Source organism: Giraffa tippelskirchi, chromosome 3 (assembly GCF_054371585.1).
Source record: "Giraffa tippelskirchi isolate mGirTip1 chromosome 3, T2T-mGirTip1v1.2.pri, whole genome shotgun sequence".
Classification (NCBI taxonomy): Eukaryota; Metazoa; Chordata; class Mammalia; order Artiodactyla; family Giraffidae; genus Giraffa; species Giraffa tippelskirchi.
The window spans coordinates 38,931,271-38,950,481 of record NC_137277.1 but is presented as its reverse complement, the minus strand read 5'-3'; the positions used below and the strand labels follow the sequence as shown (position 1 = coordinate 38,950,481).

The 19,211-nt window shown below is 38.6% G+C and overlaps 1 protein-coding gene and 1 pseudogene across 1 annotated transcript in view; one reads left to right on the top strand and one right to left on the bottom strand.

Moving 5' to 3' along the window:
- The window catches only part of OR1R1 (olfactory receptor family 1 subfamily R member 1), a 188,685-nt gene that overhangs the window by 159,631 nt on the left and 9,843 nt on the right, over positions 1-19,211 (top strand). The window lies entirely within an intron of this gene.
- On the bottom strand, positions 11,774-12,631 carry LOC145540903 (elongation factor 1-beta-like; annotated as a pseudogene).

The following is a 19,211-nucleotide window of genomic DNA, read 5'->3' as shown; positions in this document are numbered from 1 at the left end:
TACAGTCCATGGGGTCACAAAGAGTTGGACATGACTGAAGTGACTGAGTACGCACGCATGCATGGAGTCTGTTGTTTTTTTTTTAAAGATTCTTCTTCAGGAAATAAACCCATGATTGTGGAATTAAATTAAGGTTTGGCATAGCCTGGGAGCAGGATGTGGGGACCTCTCGGAGTACCTTCCAGCATCTTCTTCAGAGCAACACTATCAAATACCTCTTCCTAAAACCAGGGTCTCCATCCCGACTAACCATGAGTGGGAACAACACATTTTCATGTCACTGTGTGAACTCTTTGCCCCAACCTCTCCACTGAAAACTCGAGACTGTGTCATCATTAATTTCCTGAGAAGAAGCATTCAGAATAGTTAGTTTAGTTTTTACTTTTCATGGCAAAGTACACCGATTTATAAAAGGGAATTCTATCTAATATGTATAGAAAATCAGTAAAGTTGAAAAATGAAGGGAAATAGAAGTTTGCAATTTACCACTGAATGAGTACTGGAAACCAGAATTTTACCAAAAGAGCGAGACTAAAGGAACCCATGGAAGAACGGTGACTAGAATGTGAGTTGATTTCACATGCAGTTGTGACTGTTTCTAGAATTTTTTCTGTGAATCTTTCAGACACTTCCTGGTCCACAAATTGGAAGTCTGAGAAGAGGGACCTTACCTAACATTCTTATTAATTGATGAGGAGGGCAGCTTGGCCCCCTCAAGGTGTCTGAGAATATTCCCCAGTCAAATGAAGGTTCACACCATCGTTCTCTCTGTTTTTCCTGAGGACAGCTGTCTCCCACACCAGGACCGGTGCCCCTGCCAGGTGCAGTGGTCAGTGGTAGGCCCTGCAGCAGCCTCTGGGCCTGGGCCTCTCCGGCACTCAGGCCACCCACGATGCCTGATTAAGCCCCTGGGGCAGTGTCTGTCCCACTCCACGCCATCCGATTTCTTTCTGAGGACCACTGTATCACATCCAGACCTTCTCCGGGGATGTCATGTCCCTCTGTCACTCATTTCTTCTCGGCCTCTCCCCTCAGTCTTTCTCAGCCACAGCCTCTAGCTCAGCAAGGGCTTTTCTTTGTCAGGAGACTCATGTATCTCTTCACTTTTATTGCACGTTCGTAATCTCCTCCGAAAGAGTGTGCCCTGCTCAGCAAGAAAGACATCGTCATCATTTCTGTATTCCTCGCAGCTTTTTTTTTGGCTCTCCCTGACTAGATTGTAAGCTCCTTAACGACAAGGACCATGTTTTCTATTACACATGTCTTCAAACTCACAGCACAGTGCTGAGCACATAAAGCCATCTCACGGATCCATCAACTGCTACTAGGAACTGATAACCATCAACTGGTATTCCTGACCTGTGACAGGAAATGTGTTTTCTACATGGGAGGTCAGTGAACAGGCCAGATGTTTTCTAAATGCCCCAAATCCAAGATCTTAAGATATAATGGGAAAAGAAAAAAAGAAAGAGACGCTTTCTTCTGAGGACATAGTCAGTCATTGAGCTTGCCATAATGGGAAGAAGCTTTCTGGATTTCATGTGTGAACTGCAATGTTATTTCTCCCCCAGAACTAAGAGAAACTGCCTGAAGTTAGAGCCAGAAAAGTGTCTCCCTCTTGCAAAAGAATGGAAGAGAACATTTAATTAGCAAAAGTTAATTGGAGCTTGGAGCCCCAGGGTTCTGAAATCTGCAACATCCAAGACTGGGATCCATTCTACTTGGAGCACATTAAGCGGGTGGGATGATAATAATAAATAAGTGCTCATCAGTATGGCAAAGTGTTGGTCTTTCTTTAAGTGATGTCCTGAAGTGAATAGTTTTTAACTCTGCTCTGCAAATATGAGCATATGTGGTATAAATAATTTAATGAAAAGTATATTTTTGTTTAAAAAGAAGAATGAATATATTGACATGAAAAGATGTACAGCACATATTGCTGAATTTAGAAAGTGGTTATGATGTGACATGTAATGTGTATCGGGCAAAAAAAGTGCAGCGGAACAACTCCCAAGTTTTAGATGGTGATTTCCACTGCAGAGGAGAATTGGACTGGGCAGAGGGGTGGGAAATGCAGAAGGACGTTCAGTTTCTACTCCACTATTTTTTTTATATTGTTTATTATTTTACTTGCAATCCCATAGAATGACCTACTGTGATGAATGAGGATATTTTTTGTGTGTGGGGGGAGGAGTGTTCCAGGGATTGAACAATGCCCCCAGAAGTAGAAGCATAGAGTCTTAACCACTGGACCACCAGGGAAGTCCCTCCGCTTATTCTTATTTGAAGTTTCTCACTGAATTCTGTGGCTTGTCAGGTGGCTCAGCGATAAAGAATCCGCCTGCCAATGGAATTGCTGCAGGAGACTTGGGTTCCATCCCTGGGTCGAGAATATCTCCCGGAGGACGAAATAGCAACCCACTCCAGTATCCTTGCCAGGAAAATTCCATGGACAGGGGAGTCTGGCGGGCTGCAGTCCATAGGGTCACAAAGAGTCAGACATGACTGAGAGATTGAGCACACATTCACTGAATTCTGTAAGCTAAAAAAAAAAAAAAATTTTTTTTTAATAAATGCTTTTGGTGGATATGGGGGTTGGGGTGGGAGGAGTAAAATGAATTGACCACAATATTTTCTCTCCAGCCTTCAAAGTGTCCTCTGTCATCCTCATCTTTGAGGAAAAAAAAATAGTAAGTTGCTTGTCCATCCAATATAAGGCCACTGGCTTCACTTGATCAAGATTCACAGACTCCAGAGACATAAAGTAGTTATCGGTCATCTCATCCATGCCACCTCTTCTGAGATGAGAGCCAAACCCAAGCGTCTCTAGCCTGGAAAAATACTCCCGGTGGATCTTTCCCCTTGTCCCATCTCCTGGCCCTGAAAATTCAAATTTCACCCTCCATTCCACACGAATGCTTACCTTACACCAGCACCAGCACACCTCCTCCCCCCAAAACTGCTGCCTAGTTTTGAATCTTTTTACGTAATTCCAGTCAAAGGTAGTGACTCATCGTGGTGGGGACTCATGTAGATTTTCATGATTCCTTGTGCCACAGACATAGGGTCATGGCCTCTAGGAGCTTAAAGAAACCTCTAGAGATATTTTGGTCCAGCCACCCTGACTTCAGAAAACTCACATCCAAAGAAACTTGTTCCAAATGTTCTTGGCCTTCAACACAAATATGAGCTTATTGAGGACAGCCAGGATCCATCTGCTAAGCTCAGCTAATGTCATTTTATAAATCATAAGCATATATAACACATATGCCTACTTGGACAAGTTCTCAGAAACATTTTCACATTGCTTCTTTCTCCCACACCCATCTCACTATCTAGAGGCCCACCATATGTGTCACAAAGATAAAGGCACTGTTAGAACCCAAGAAAATTATGAAAGTAGTATGAGTCCTCATTATACTACTGGCACATAACAATATTCACAGAGCACTTTGAAATCTGTGTTCTCATTTGGATTTTGCATCTGCACAGTTGAGTATCATCCACAATCAGGACCAGGATTAGAAAATATCAATAAGAAGGCCAGTTTTTATTATCTTCACTTTGCAGATTAAAAAAAACAACAACAACAACAGAAGCTAAGTGATTTTCCAAAGGTCATGGGGTTTGTAGGGCTTCCTAGGTGGTCCAGTGGTAAAGAATCATCCTGTCAATACAGGAGACACAGAGATGCCAGTTCGATCCCTGAGTGGGGAAGATCCCCTGGAGAAGGAAATGGCAACCCACTCCAGTATTCTTGCCTAGGAAATCCCATGGACAGAGGAGCCTGGCGGGCTACAGTCCATGGGGGTCGCAAAGAGTCAGATCGACTGAGTGACTGAGCACGCATGCACAAAGGCTTAGTTAGTAGGGCAGGCTGCAAGCGCTGACTCACAGCCCAGTGTTTTTGCCTTCCTCCATGATTGCCTCTAGTAAATCACTAAAGACTTCTGAACAAAACAGAGTGATGCTGACTCTCAGCCCGGTGAGTCTTGGAAATGGGAAATGACAGCTGAGAGAAGAGAGCCTTAGGACATCCGGAGACCTGCTTTCTAACCCAGCCTCTACTTAAGGCCACATGAGCTTTCTAAGCCATTCCTTCCTTTGATACATCTTGCACCTTTTCTCATTCACCTATTCTATGATAAATACTCAGACCCCCTCCTCCCACGGGATGCCAAAGGCTAGGGGGAAAAAGGGGGCCTTGGGCAATTAAATTAAATGGACAGGTGATAAGATTGAGAGCAGGAGGATATGCCCAGGAATAATTCATGCACAGTGGAGCTCTGATGAATAAAGGCTGGTTCTTGGGCTGTGGCAACTGGAGAGATGCCCAGACTGGAGGCAGTAGCAGTGGGCCAGGCAGAGATGCGACAGCCCGAGAGGCAGTGGTCACTGAAACTGAAAGAAGTGAACTTGGGAAGGAATCTTGGAACATCAGCCAGAAAATATCTAGCCTTGTTTTCAGAGTTTATGTTTGTAGGATCTGAAGAGTTTAGGATATTAAGGCACTAAAAGACTTCAGACCTTTATTTGGTATTTACAAATAGTTGCCCAGGCCAGGGTATATGGAAAAGCAAATATGAATCAAGCTTCCTCCATGTGCTGGGCAGCAAGCTGAGCAACCCATGTTCCTTGTGCATTAAACTAGCTGTGATCAAGGGAGGTCAGCATTGGACCCAGAAGTTGGGAGACCTGGCTTCTGGGCAGACACTGCTATTTGTTAGCTATGTGACACCGGACAGGTCAGTTCCCCTCCGTGGGCCCCAGTTTCTCATTTATGAAACGGGAATCATAGCACACAATTCAAATGATTATTCTGAGAATTAAATGAATTGAAATACAGAATTAGTGTGTTGATAAGTATAATGTTCCCTGGTGGCTCTTTCCTGGTGGCCCTTCTCTGGTGGCTTACTTGGTAAAGAATCTACTTGCAATGCAGGAGACCCAGGTTCAATCCTTGGGTTGGGAAGATCCCCTGGAGAAGGAAATGTCAACCCACTCCAGTTTTGTTGCCTGGAGAATTCCATGGACAGAGGAGCCTGGTGGGCTACAGTCCATGGGGTCACAAGAGTTGGACATGATTTAGAGACTAAACCAGCACCACAAGTATAATGTAGAAGGTGTTAAAAATCCATTGGGTTTTGAGTTGCGTCTTTCTAGAGTTTGTGACCTCATGCTAGAAAGCACCAGAACAGGAACTTACTACCCCAAACTCCAGCCTTGCCCGGCCAGAGTTAATGTCCTTTGTATCACCGTGGCCCTCACTTCCCTTGAATGAACTAGTGAAAGACTCAGAACAACAGAAGCTTCTGCCCTGCCGTGGACACTTGGAAGGAGGCATGATTAATTTCCTGGGTCCCAAAACACTTTGCTGACTTCTCAAGCTCAGCGGAGCCTCAGGAGGTTCACCCATCTTCATGGATGTTCACCCATCCATCCATCTTTCTCGCAAAGTTTCCCACTGAGACAGTGGTGACGGGGATGGAAATGAAGTCCTTGAATGTTCCACAAACAGAATCCTCTAATTAGCTCCCAAATGAGAGTTCAGGATAACTTGGCTGAGAGGTGGCTGGGGATTTGCTAATTGTCTTCTGCATCTCTGCTAACAAGGCCAGAGGGAAGGGACACCCAGAAAAGATTTTGCTTTCATTTGTGTCGTTTAGAAAGAAATCAGACCTTAGAGAGGAGAGTGGAGGAGGCCAATTAGTGATGGATGGTTTCAGTAGTGTCATTAACAAGAGTCATTAGCAAAGTTGCCAATAGAGGGAAGATATGTTCAAAACAAGGTTGCCTGGGTGTGAGTCTCAGCCTCTCTGCAACACCTGCCTCCATTTCTTCACTTTTTTCTGACTTTTGGCATTGTGTGCTTCCACTCTCATCACATCCCAAAACTCTCCTGTCCACCCACCCCTCCTCCATCACAGCCTGGTTTTCTTCAATCCCATATTAAATAAATGTGCCTACTCTGTTGTGTGTATTGGCTGTATCATCTTATACCTGCATCAGGATTTCCTTAATCAATGCTATCTTAACCCTTTAGATTGTTTCCAGTTTTCCATTATTAAATGCAAAGTTTTATATGTCTCTGCACAGCTATTTCCTTGATCAGACCATATGCATGTATATATCTTCAACACACTTAAGAATATTGACAAATTATCAACTAGATGCATTGTACCATTTGAATGTTCTGCCAATTCAATGCAAGAGGGCCCCTTTCCAGACCTTAAGCAACTTCAGGTATTATCATTTAAACCAGGGATCCCCCAACCCCCAGGAACTGGGCCACAGAGCAGGAGGTGAGCAGTGGGCAGGTAAGCAGGTAAGCGAGTGAAGCTTCATCTAGCACTCCCCATCATTTCCATTGCCACCTGAACTATCCCCACCATTGCTTGCATTATCACATTAACCACTGCACACTCCCCTTTTCTGTGGAAAAAACTGTCTTCCATGAAATTGGTCCCTGGTGCCAGAAAGATTGGGGAGCTGAAATCTTTACAATGTGATAATCCCCATTTCCCATTACTGTTCTACTTTGCATTTATTGTAAAGGTTCTTTTTCTTCTTCTATGAGTACAAGTTTTATCTCTTAGCTGCAACTATTTTCCTTATCTATATTTGCCTCTCATTAATGCTAATTGTGTTTTTGACATACAAACTTTTATCTTCTGTAGTCAAGTAGTATATAAATATTTTACTTTATGACATCTGTCTTTGCTGCCATACTTGAAATTACTTTCCCCATCTCAAGTTTACGTAAATACTCATCTATTTTTCTGCTATGTATTTTATAATTTTATTTTTTACATTTTCCATTTTTCCAACCAAAATTTTAGTACCTGATTTGACATAGGGATACGATGCTATGTTTTTTAACTCTATAGCCTGTGCTCCCAAGACAGTTCCCAATAACTTGAAGAATGCTTTTGCCAAATATTAAATGTCAATTAAATGCTTCTGAACAACTTCATATTCTGTTCCACCATTCTGTGCTGTGCCACAGTGTTCCAACCACCGTAGCTGTGGAACGGATGCACAGTTCTGAAAATCTCATATTCACATCACATTCTCATTACCCTCTTTCCTCCCAAATGTATTAATAGTTGATTAGTATCACATGTTCTCTCTTCCAGTTTAGCTGTAGAATCATTTTTCTCACTGGAATCTTCTACCATTGGGTTTTTACTTAGAATGTGTTGAATTTATAATTTGGGGATAGAAGCTTTACAGTATTGGATCTTTCCATGGTATGGTCTATCCCTTTATTCAAGTGTTGTTTCTAAAGAAAAGTCTTGAAGGTTTTTTTAAAAATGAATTTCCATGTTTTTATTAAATTTATTTTGAGATATGTAATATTTTTGTTTTCACAAAGTAGATATTTAACATGAGATATGAATATTTTAAGACCCTTAATCTGTGTTGTTAAACTATCTAATAACAGAAAGGTGATGCCTTAATCTCCATTTAGAAGTTGTCCATATCCATTTTACCATGTCATCACAAATATTAATTATATTAATCATTTCAAATTTGAGAGGCAAAAATATCTTAAAAATTTACTTTGCTTTTTCTGTTTCCTAGTGAAGCTGAGTATTTTCTTCTATTAAACATGATAACATTTTTCTCTTTTGTAAGTTGCCTTTTATATTCTTGGCTTATTTATTCAGTGAGATGTCAGCATTTTCACTTCAATATTTTTATTTTTTAGTTTGTTTCAGATTTCTATTAGATCTTTACAGGTTAAATATACTAACGTTTTCATATTTTCTGCAAATATTTCTCCAAATTTGTTGTTTGTCTTTCAATTTGGGTAATTTTTACATACATTTAAAATATGTTTATGTAGTCAGATCTATTGATCTTTTCCTTCATGCCTCCTTCCATTGCTTACATGCCTAGAATGCCTGCTATCATTGACAGTTATATAAACAGTCACTTATTTATTGTCTTGGGTTTTTAAAATTTGGAGCTTTGTATTTAACTCTTAAATCCACCCTGCATTTATTTTGGCACATCGTGTAATGTAATATATACATCCAAGAGGTCTTTGTTTTTCAAATGAGCAATCAATTGCCTCAACAAGAGGGAATAATCCATTCCCTGCCCCACCCTCACTGACTTATAATGCTTAATTTATGATGGGAATGCAAGTTGTTGCAACATCTTTGAAGATCAGTTTGTCAGTATCTAGTAAAGATGAAAATGTATATACCCTGTAACCCAGCAGCGTCACTCCTAGGTTTATACTCAAGACAAGGGCACCAATGGGCACACGCATAAGAATGCCCACAAAAGCATTATTCATAATGGTCCATTGAAAACCCAAATATCCATCGTCAATATAATAGAAAAATATTCTGTCGTGTATTAATACAATACAGTCATGAACATGAACTTGTTAAAAACTTATGAACAGAAAATTCATCTGTTGATAGAGTTGAGAGACCAGAACGGGGAGCTCTCGAGCCCTGTGTGGATAGCAGACCCCAACCGAAAGAAGAAAGACTCCTGTTCTTTCACTCAGCCAATGAAAAGCAATGAATTCTTTGTTTGCTACAGCCCTCCCGACTTCCTTTCGCCCCCATGATATTATTGTCCTTCCCTTGCCATAGGGGGACTTGCACTTGGCTCTCCGTGATTGCAGACTCTGAACTGCAATTCTCTGCTAATCCCAAATTAACCCATCTTTGCTGGAGAAATGTCTGGCAGTCTATTTGTTTAAGGTCAACAAACTAAATCCATACCTGAATACTTGGAAGAATCTTGGAAGCATATGAAGGAAAAGAGAATACGTATTATATGAATTTTATATAGATAGATAGATAGGCAGGCTTCCCAGGTGGTGCTAGTGGTAAAGAACCCGCCTGCCAATGCAGGAGACGTGAGAGATGCAGGTTCGATCCCTGGCTCGGGAAGATCACCTGGAGGAGGGCAGGGAAACCCACTCCAGTATTCTTGCCTGGAGAGTCCCAGGGACAGAGGAGCATGGTGGGCTATAGTCCATAGGGTCACAAAGAGTCAGATACGACTGAAGTGATTTAGCATGTATGCACATACATATATATGTGTGTGTGTGTTATATATATATATATATATATATATATATATATATATATATACACCCCAGAAAAGTGTGTCCAACTGGTCTGTCTTGGATCATAAGCCCATTCCTTAAGCCAGAGGAGAACCTGACTGTGAGACTCATCAAAGCTATCCACATGGAAGAGAGAAAAATGACACAACAGGAAACACGGCAGAGATTAAGAGAGAATGAATGGTATTAGAAAAATAAATATCTATTATAACCTTCTCCTTATCTTTTAATTCATCATTTCTAATTTTTTTCTCTTCATTTTTCTGTAACCCTTTCCATAAATCTAGACCATTCTACTCAAAATGTGGTCTGCTACCCAGTAGCATCTGTGTTATGTGAAAGTTTGTTGGAAATTCAGAATCACAGGCCTTCCTCAAGCCTTCTACATCAAAATCTGCATTTAAACAAGATATCCACATAATATATATGCATAGTGTGAAAGGAAAATCAAAATGGAGTTGATATAGCTAAGAGAACTCTCTCAAATGGAGCCTGGAGGCCATTGAAGAAGTGTGACAATGAATGTCGCAACCCAGATGGAGTCTGAACTTTGACCATTTACAGTAAGTCCCCTGCATACATACCTTCAAGCTTTGAACTTTCAAAGATGTGAACATGTGTTCCATCCCATCGGGCATGAGTGAAATTGCATCTTGCCCTCTGTCTCCTGTTGCTGACAATCCTTCAGCTCTACCATCTCCCACCTCCTTTCCCTCCTCCAATCAGTAACTCTTCCTGCCTGTTCACTCGATTCCAGCCCCTGAAGCCAGCTGTTGTACCATACTACCATACTTTTCAAGGTATTGTATTGCAAGATTTAAAAAGGTTTTCTTTATTTTTTGTGTTTGTTTTTTATGTATTGTGTGAAAAGTATTATAAACCTATTACAGTACAGTCTATACAGTCTATTGTGTTGGTTGGGTACCTAGGCTAACTCTGTTGGACTTATGAACAAATTGGACTTACAAACACACTCTCAGAATGGATCTCAGACATACTCTATTGTCTTACTGCAGACAACCAGAAGATTTGCCCAATATTCCAGAAACTCAAGGTACTTATTGGACCTGTGCCCTAAATAACTCCTAACAAACTGTCTCTTACAGACAAATACTTCCTTGCATCAGTTCATGCTTAGTCACTCAGTCATGTCCAACTCTTTGTGACCCCGTGAACTGTAGCCCACCAGGCTTCTCTGTCCATGGGATTCTCCAGGCAAGAATACTGGAGTGGGTTGCCATTTCCTTCTCCAGGGGATCTTCCCTACCCAGGGATCGAACCTGGGTCTCCCACCTTGCAGGCAGATTCTGTACAACTGAACTATATTCAAGTTAACTCTAATTCTTGCCAGACAACTTTAACAACCTTATGGCTTTTGCCTTTCTAATTCCCCTGCCCCTTTCTCTTCCCTGAAACACTCATTTTACCCAAATCTGTGTCTCCAGAATTGCAGCTCCTAAGACCTCAAATAAACTTTCTTATTTGCAGCCTTCTCTATTTCTTGGTAAACAATGGTAAAGTTGGTAAAGTTAAAAATGGTAAAGTTCTTGAAGTTGGTTCTAGAGTCTTAATTCAGTTTTCTTCAGTGATAACCCATATTCTTTATTTTAAAAATTGAAGGGGATGGGACTTCCCTAGTGGTCCAGTGGTTAAAAATCTGTTTTCCAACGCAGGAGACATGGGTTTAATCCCTGGTCAGGGAACTAAGATCCCACAAGCCATGGTGCAACTAAGCCCATGCTCAGCTAGAGAGCCTGTAAATACTGAGCCCACACGCTCTAGAGTCCATGCTCTACAACAAGAGAAGCCACAAGCTGCCACAAAACAAAGCCCACACACTGAAACGAAGATCCAGCACTGCCAAAAAAAATTTTTTTGGAGTAGATGATTTTCCCAAGAACTTTTCTGTTGAGCCCTTTTGCAAGCTTTTCTTTCTTTAACAAGATCTTTCAGGATCACTGGGAACATGCCTTGGAGCTTTTAAGCATTCTCCTGTGTCCTCCATTAAGTCTTCCCCAATGGGAACCATGTATTCAGATTATTCAGCTTGGCTCTCCCTCCTAGCTGTCTACTAACCTTCCTTTGTTGATCCTTGCCTGCAGGAGTCCAGATTTAGAGCATTGGGAGCAAATATGAATTCCTTAAGCTTCTGTGCTGGTCCAGCTTCATAGAGTTCTGGGTGGAGTGGGGTGGTGGTGAGATGTCAGCTAATGGGCTGACAGTGCCTCCAAAGAGCAATATAGGAAAGCCCTCTGTGTTCTCTGGGTTATCATCGGGTCCTAACCTTAACTCTGGGCTTCCCAGGTGGCTCTAGTGGTAAAGAACCCATCTGCCAGTGCAGGAGACCAAAGAGACTAGGGTTCGATCCCTGGGTCAGGAAGACCCCCTGGAGGACATGGCAACCCATTCTAGTATTCTTGCCTGGAGAATCCCATGGACAGAGGAATCTGGGAGGCTACAGTCCATGGCATCGCAAAGAGTTGGACACGACTGAGCGACTCAGCACACACAGTACAAACCTCAACTCTGGCTTTGGGCTTTGCATAACCCTGGAAAGGGAAGCATGGCTCTTGGGAAGGTCTGAAAATGGGAGGACCTACTCTGTGAGAGTGTTTGTCTCTGTCTCTCTTTTTGTGTTTCAAGCTGTTATTTAAGGGCACTGATCCATGATGGATTTTAGATTTTGTTGAACACAGCCACGACCATAGACTGCACGTCCTCATCAAACGCAGTGATCTACTCCTCCAACTGATCTGTTGCAAATTCATTGTCTTCAACTACACACTGTATTTGGAGTTTTTTAATTTCTTACCCCACCAGAGCTAGTTTAGGAGAGCCCCAGACTAAGCCTTCTGCTTGAATACTTCTGATGCACTTCTCTAGTTTTGCCATACCTGTCTCATCATCCCAAGGGTTCATGTCTAGTAAGACAGAAGACTTGGCAACAAGTGATGGTTGTTTGGCTTTCTTTGACTCATACTGTGTAAGGGGTCTTCTCTTAGCCTCTTGGTTTCTTCACTTCCCTCCTCTTCATTAGATACAAAGAGATCAATGTCCTCATCATCACTTTCTGTGGTGTCTTCCACATTAGCAGGGCCATATTTGCCCAAAGTTTTCTTCACCCCTGGCAGGCTGGTCTTTTTGTAAGATTGGATGTGATTATACCTTGGGCTTCCCTGGTGGCTCAGACAGTAAAGAATCCACCTGCCAATGCAGGAGACCCAGGTTCAGTCCCTGGATTGGGAAGATCCCTTGGAGAAGGGAATGGCAACCCACTTCAATATTCCTGCCTGGAGAATTCCATGGACAGAGGAGGCTGATGGGCTACAGTCCATGGGGTCGTGACTGAGTGACTTTCACTTCATATACCAACATATGGCACGACACAAGTCAGGAGGTGGTGGGGTCGGAGACAGCTTCAAATTCTGCCACGTTTGCTTGTGATGACATAGACCCCTAGATGTAGCTCTTGTCTGCCAAGGAGTCATTCAGCACCCAGAGGTGGTCAGGGCTTTTCAGGTTTTCAAAACCCATGATGACAACTGATGGAGAACTGGGTGGCAGTGGAGGAAAAAAGAAGCGCAGGCAGTTGCCGCCGAGCACTAAGAGGAAAAAAAAGGAGTGATAGCATCTCTGTTTGACACTTCACATGCATATACACCCACCTTACATCTCTTTTGTGACCCTCTTTTGTAAACCCTATGAGATAGAGTTATTCTTTCAGAACCTCCTTATTTTCCCTATCCCATGATTTTAAAACTTTGATCTTGAGTGTTCCCAAGACATCATAGAGGCAGGAACTTCTGGGTCTAGTACAAGTCTCTTGTGGGTGAGTCTGTTTTGTGGATGGATATCACTGAGTTCTGCCAACCAGGTTTAAATTCCCATTAGTGAATTTTGTCACACTAACTGTAGATCTTTTATTGATTCTACCAAAATCAACCCCTCGATAATAGGAACACATACAGTGTTCCAAAGTTTCTGCTCTCATCTCATTAAATGTCCATGTGAGTGAAAGTTGCTCAGTCTTGTCCGACTCTTTGGGACCCCATGGAATATACAGTGTATAGAATTCTCCAGGCCAGAATACTGGAGTGGGTAGCCTTTCCCTTCTCCGGGAATCTTCCCAACTCAGGGATTGAACCCAGGTCTCCCGCATTCCAGGTGGATTCCTTACCAGCAGAGCCACAAGGGAAGCCCAAGAATACTGGAGTGGGTAGCCTATCCCCTCTCCAGCAGATCTTCCCAACCCAGGAATCCAACCAGGGTCTGGGTCTCCTGCATTGCAGGCAGATTCTTTACCAACTAAGATATCAGGGAACCCCAAATGTCCACAGATTATTTTATCTATTTATGTATAATAATTCAATATATAATAATAATAATATTATTATATTATATTATATATATTATATATTTTTATTTATTATATATTATATATATATAGTATATTGTATATTATAATATATAAATATATTCTCTTTAAATATTTAAATATAATATACTTATATATTATATATTATATATAGATATATTTATATTATATATTATATTATATATGTATCATATATCATATATATCATATATAATATTTCATATATATTTATTTATATATATTAATATATAAATATTATATATAGTATATAAATATTATACATTATTATACATTATACATTATTATACATTATACATTATACATATAATATTATACATATATACTATATATTATATATATAGTATAATGTATTATAATATATCAATAATATATATTAATATATTTATATATATTAATAATATATAATATAATATCTTATAATATATAATATATCATATTATATTATAATTACATATAATATTATATGTAATGTATAATATATTAATATATATAAATATTAATAATATATAATATGATATATTATAATATATATCATATTATAGTTATATATAATATATAATATAAGATATATAATATATAATAATATATAATATATGTATAATATATAATATAATATAATAATATATAATTATATAATATAATAATATAATATAATATAATATATAATATTATATAATTTATATTATAAAATATATATTATATACTATAATAATACAATATATTATAATATAATATATATAATATAGACTATAATATAGAATATAGAATATATATAGCATAATATATAGAATATATATAATATATAATATAATAATATTATCATTAGTATAAATACAATAATATATTATTATCTATAATAATACATTGTTATATTTATAATAATATATTATGTACAATCATTTATGTATAAATATATAAATATTAATATATTATTATATAATAATAAATAAATAATATAATATTATATATTATAATAATATAAGAATTAAAAATATTCATAGATTATTTTAATTCTTTAGGTAAAAGCCATTGCAGGAAATAAGGGCTATTATTTTTAGAGGAAATTATTCCATCTGAAGCTGTAGGTTCAGTGTGTCTGTGGGAGGAAAGAGTTCAGGATCTTCCTTCATCACCATTTGAACCAGAACTGGCTATTATTTTTAAAATACAAAGAAGAAAATACTTGTAATCCTACTATTGTCATTTTACTATACTACCTTCCTTTCTTTTTCCCCAGTGTTATTGAGATATAATTGACCTATACATTCTTTTTTTATATAATAATTTTTAAAAATTGCTTGACTCAGATGTCAACCGGGGCCCTTCTGATTTACAGATCCAGGTAAAACTGCCCTGGACTTTCAAACTTTCAAAGATCATACCCGGGGAAAATTCCAAGTCAGCCACAAGACTTCTGAGGCTTCCTGGAAAACTTGACAAAATTCCGACTTCCGCTGGGGTTCTGCTCACGGAGGCAAATTCCTGCTGCATCCGCTCAACCCAGACCTGAAATAGATGCCTCCTTTGAATTCCACGTTCTCAACTCAGTCACTGCAAAAGTATCTCAAATTATGCAGGTTCATATCTGTTTCATCATTCCTGCAGTTGATATTCTTATTTTTCCTACCCTTTTTCCTGATCTCCTGTTCTTTCCTCTCTTTTCTCCCAAGTGTGAGGAAGATCTCATTCCAAGAACATATGGTGGTACAAAGCCTCTATAAGTAAAGTCTCAGGGGCGCTAGAATGGGGTGTGTGTGATCAGGGGCAGAGAGGTGGATGAGGAACCCGACCGGTTTCTCAGACAATGCCCAGAGGCAGAACTCAACCTGACTTCTCTGTCTTAGCACCTCTTTAATCATCTAGTAAACTTTTTCATTGTACTTAACTACTTAAGTTATATTTTTGAGGATCCAGTTGTTCACATCCGCTGCATGTCAACTCCTTTGGGTTGAATGCCACTTTCTTTTAGATATATTCTTTCTGAAGTACTATGTTTTCCTTCTCCACTTTACACCTTTCATGTTTGTGGTTTCAAACATATGCTTATCAGTTCTATATAAAAGTGCATGCCAAAGAGTCCCCCATCCCGAGTATGTTTATAAGAACCTGACGTTGTTCATATATGTGATTTTAATGTATTCTAGTTCCCACGTTGCCTTCTCCTTCAAATTTTAAATTGTAAAGCAATGTGAGTTCTTAAAACCAAGTTTAATCCTACCTGTTTCTTAGCATGTCTTTTCCAGGTGACCTGTCATTTTATCCTTTTCTGTGGGATTATATTTTCAAATGTTTTGATTGACAACAAAAATCAACAAGTTGTTTCTGTTAGGAAAACCCTCAGAATTTTTTGGAAACTAGTATTATTTCTTTAGGGTCTGCCTTCCAAGAAGTCTTGATTTCTGTATTGCAAATTTTCTACATCTGATAGTACTCTCTGTGTGTGTGTTTCAGAGATACTAATACATGTGTTCTTTACTCTAGTGTTATGGGTGACTCAACTCTTACTTAAAATAGCAATTTTGGAAGCAGGTCTACATATTCTAAAATGTTGGATTTAACTTATTTAGAATGATGTGAGCTAGAAGACATAAAGATTGCCCTCAGGAGGCAGTTCAACACTGATGCAAAATTTTCTCCCAGGGAACGTTTACAAATTATAGCATTCTCATAGCTCAGAACCATAATGCATATTATATTATTTAACAAAGTCTTCTAGGTTTATTCATAATAAACTATGTTCTTAATTTAGCAATATGTTACAATATCCAACCAACACTACTAATTCCATTTTCACTAAAGCACATTCTAAGACAAGAAAATATTCAATATAAATTCTTGCCCTGAAGCATTTACAGTTGCATGTAAACTCCTCAGAACATGAAAAGTCTTTAAAAAGAATCCACAGAGAAAATTCAACAACCTAAGTCCGTGACTCCTGGAAGACGACTCTGACATACTTCACAAGTTGGAATCAAATGTCTGGTTGTATGGAAAGTCATGACCTGGCATCTGAGGTTTTTCCTCTAGATTCTGAATTTATACTCTTTCTAAACACAATTAAGTTCAGTTTGTTCTCTGATCCTTAATAAAGATCATTTACAATTTCAGCTTCTTTCTGTTTACCCAAATAAGATTAACACAAATTAATGTGATATCCTCTTTACAAAATAATAACAATATTAATAATTGTTCATAGAGTATAATTTCTCACTTGGGTGAGAAAGTAGAAAGAAATATGAAAAAATATTTATTTTTATAAAATAGAAATATAATGTTATATTTATATTATTGTTGTAACATAAAAACATATATATTTAAAACAAAACATTTACATATATTTATATTGTTAATTATTACATTAATTAATAATAAATATTTATTAAATAAATTAATTTCTTTAATAAATTAATATAAATATTTAAAAATATTATATACATATTTCTTTCTGTGTTCATGTAGCATCGTATATATTTGGAAATCAGTCCACAAGTCAATTCTAACCCATACAAAACTTAGTGATATTCATCTTGTATTTATTCATTTGTCTGAGAATTATAACTATGCTAATATAAAATAAAACTTATTTTAAATGGTTTACACTAAAGAAACAACGCAAATATTAGATGTCTCTTTTTTAACTTTTTATTTTATTTTGGAGTTTAACAGATTAACAATATGGTGATAGTTTCAGGTGCATAGCAAAGAACTCGGCAATACATATACATGTTTCTAAACTCCCCTCCTGTCCTAGATGTATTGTTGTGCAGCTTATTGCTTTTCAGATGCAAGGCCCAAAACAGGCCAAGACCCTGATTCAGAGTTGGCTACACTCTACTAGAAACAGGTAAAGCCATGATTACAGCTCATGGATTTAACAGCCAAAGGAAATGAAAACAAAGTTCTGTTTTCCACAGAAGCTAAAATCAAGAAAAGAAAAACTAATACTAAAAATCACAATAGCATTTCACAGTGAGGAGAAGGCACACTCAGCCATTGGTGATGGCTTGTGAAATTTGTAGAAAAGCTTGCATGATGAATTTCTTCTCCACATTTGTCAGCAGCCACAGAAATATTCACCTTTTTGACCCTGGATTTTTTTCTCTGGGATCTTAGGAAAGCTTCCTGGAAGAAAGTAACACTTAAGTTGACATACCTCCCTTACTTTTTGTTCAAAATTACCACAATGATTAAGTAACTTGTGGCATGTCCACTGCATGAAACATGCAGTCATTAGCATGAAAGTGAAAGTGAAAGTGTTAGTCATTCAGTGTCTGACTCTTTGCAACACCTTGGACTGCGGCCCAGCAGGCTCCTCTGTCCATGGGATTCTCCAGGCAAGAATACCAGAGTGGGTAGCCATTCCCTTCTCCAGGGGATTTTTTGGAGCCAGGAATCGAACCTGCATCCCTTGCATCTCTGGCATTGGCAGGCATGTTCTTTACCCCTGTGCCTAAATCTCTCTCCGACCTGCCTGTTAACCACTCAGGGTGCAATCTCAGAATGTCCCACCCTCCAACACGAAAGGGAAAGTCAGACTCTACCAGTTCATCTCTCTTCATTTACCAAAGAGGAAACAGATGCAGAGAGGAGAAGAGACTCACTGGGGGCTCCTCACTCACTCCAAGACTTCTCTGACGCTCCTCAGAGCCCAGCAGGGCCGGCACCCCATGGACCCCAAGCAATGTTTTCAAATGAATGAACAGTCAAGCTAAAGAGGCTCATCCCCTGAGATGTGGCTATCAGTCCCGCAAGTGTTAAAAGGCACACCAGGATGTGAAAAGGGACAAAGAAGGACACTACATAAAGATCAAAGGATCAATTCAAGAAGAAGACGTAACAATCATAAATATATATGCACCCAACATAGGAGCACCACAATATATAAGGCAAATACTAACAAGTATGAAAGGGGAAATTAACAATAACACAATAATAGTGGGAGACTTTAATACTCCACTCACGCATATGGATAGATCAACTAAACAGAAAATTAACAAGGAAACACAAACTTTAAATGATACAATAGACAAATTAGATTTAATTGATATTTACAGGAGTTTCCACCCCAAAACAATCAATTTTACCTTTTTCTCAAGTGCACATGGAACTTTCTCCAGGATAGATCACATCCTGGGCCATAAATCTAGCCTTGGTAAATTCAAAAAAATTGAAATCATCCCAGCCATCTTCTCTGACCACAATGCAGTAAGATTAGACCTCAATTACAGGAAAAAAACTATTAAAAGTTCCAACATATGGAGGCTAAATAACACGCTTCTGAATAACCAACAAATCACAGAAGAAATCAAAAAAGAAATAAAATTATGCATAGAAATGAATGAAAATGAAAACACAACAACCCAAAACCTATGGGACACTGTAAAAGCAATACTAAGGGGAAGGTTCATAGCAATACAGGCGTACCTCAAGAAACAAGAAAAAAATCAAATAAATCAACTAACTCTACACCTAAAGCAACTAGAGAAGGAAGAAATGAAAAACCCCAGGGTCAGTAGAAGGAAAGAAATCTTAAAAATTAGGGCAGAAATAAATGCAAAAGAAACAAAAGAGACCATAGCAAAAATCAACAAAACTAAAAGCTGGTTTTTCGAGAAGATAAACAAAATTGATAAGCCATTAGCCAGACTCATCAAGAAACAAAGGGAGAAGAATCAGATCAACAAAATTAGAAATGAAAATGGAGAGATCACAACAGAT